The 767-nt window shown below is 33.5% G+C and overlaps 1 protein-coding gene across 1 annotated transcript in view; it reads left to right on the top strand.

Annotated features, from left to right (window-relative positions):
* LOC119593786 overlaps positions 1-767 on the top strand; it is a 5,876-nt gene that overhangs the window by 1,257 nt on the left and 3,852 nt on the right. The gene's annotated exons all lie outside the window — the stretch shown is intronic.

Raw genomic sequence — 767 nt, 5'->3', positions numbered from 1 at the left:
ATAGTTAGGTACTACTGGTCTTTCATGTAGGTATATATTATTTTATTGTTAAATATTCAAAAAAGAAAGATTTTTTTATAAGAACACTACTACTATTTTTATAGTTTTATACTTATTGATTCATTTATAAATAGTAATAGTATTGAATCTTTAACATCTCATTTGTTATTCTAAAAACAATATCCGAACGTGTACATGTACATAAAAGCTATGACATGGCAAGACACACTTTCTAGATGGCATGTACACCCAGGCCACATGACTCAAGCCTACTGTAAGCTGTGTGTGCTAAACAACTTTTCACTTGTTTGGTCATAACTGCTGTGGCCGAGGAGTTGCAGCCTCTCAAAAGTAGGCTTAAGGTCACTTTTTACCTTTGTTCCCTGGAAGATCATGCATGCTGCATCTAAAATAGTAGTGAGAATGGAAATCATAAATTTCCTTTGCTTTTAATTTTTCCCTTAAGCAGCTGACTGTGCACAGCACCCACCTGGCACAAATTCCAGTGTGACATGGAAAGCACATGTCAACATCTGGGTTAATAACCCTTAGAAAAGCACTAATCTCCAGTATTTTCAGAATTGATTTATCTTTACAAGAGTTTCTTTAGTGTATAACAACTACTTTTTGACTGACTAACTTTCAAGTTTTTGATTGATTTATGAATTATTTACCACTTTAATAGTCTTGATCACTTGTTGATTATTTAGAATAGGTCGGTGCCATATTTTGAACCAGTTCATCAGGTTGAAGTATCAGGATTTTGT

Source organism: Penaeus monodon, chromosome 32 (genome assembly GCF_015228065.2).
Source record: "Penaeus monodon isolate SGIC_2016 chromosome 32, NSTDA_Pmon_1, whole genome shotgun sequence".
In the NCBI taxonomy this organism is placed as follows: domain Eukaryota; kingdom Metazoa; phylum Arthropoda; class Malacostraca; order Decapoda; family Penaeidae; genus Penaeus; species Penaeus monodon.
The sequence above is the reverse complement of the archived record's forward strand: the minus strand, read 5'-3'. Positions and strand labels throughout refer to the sequence as shown.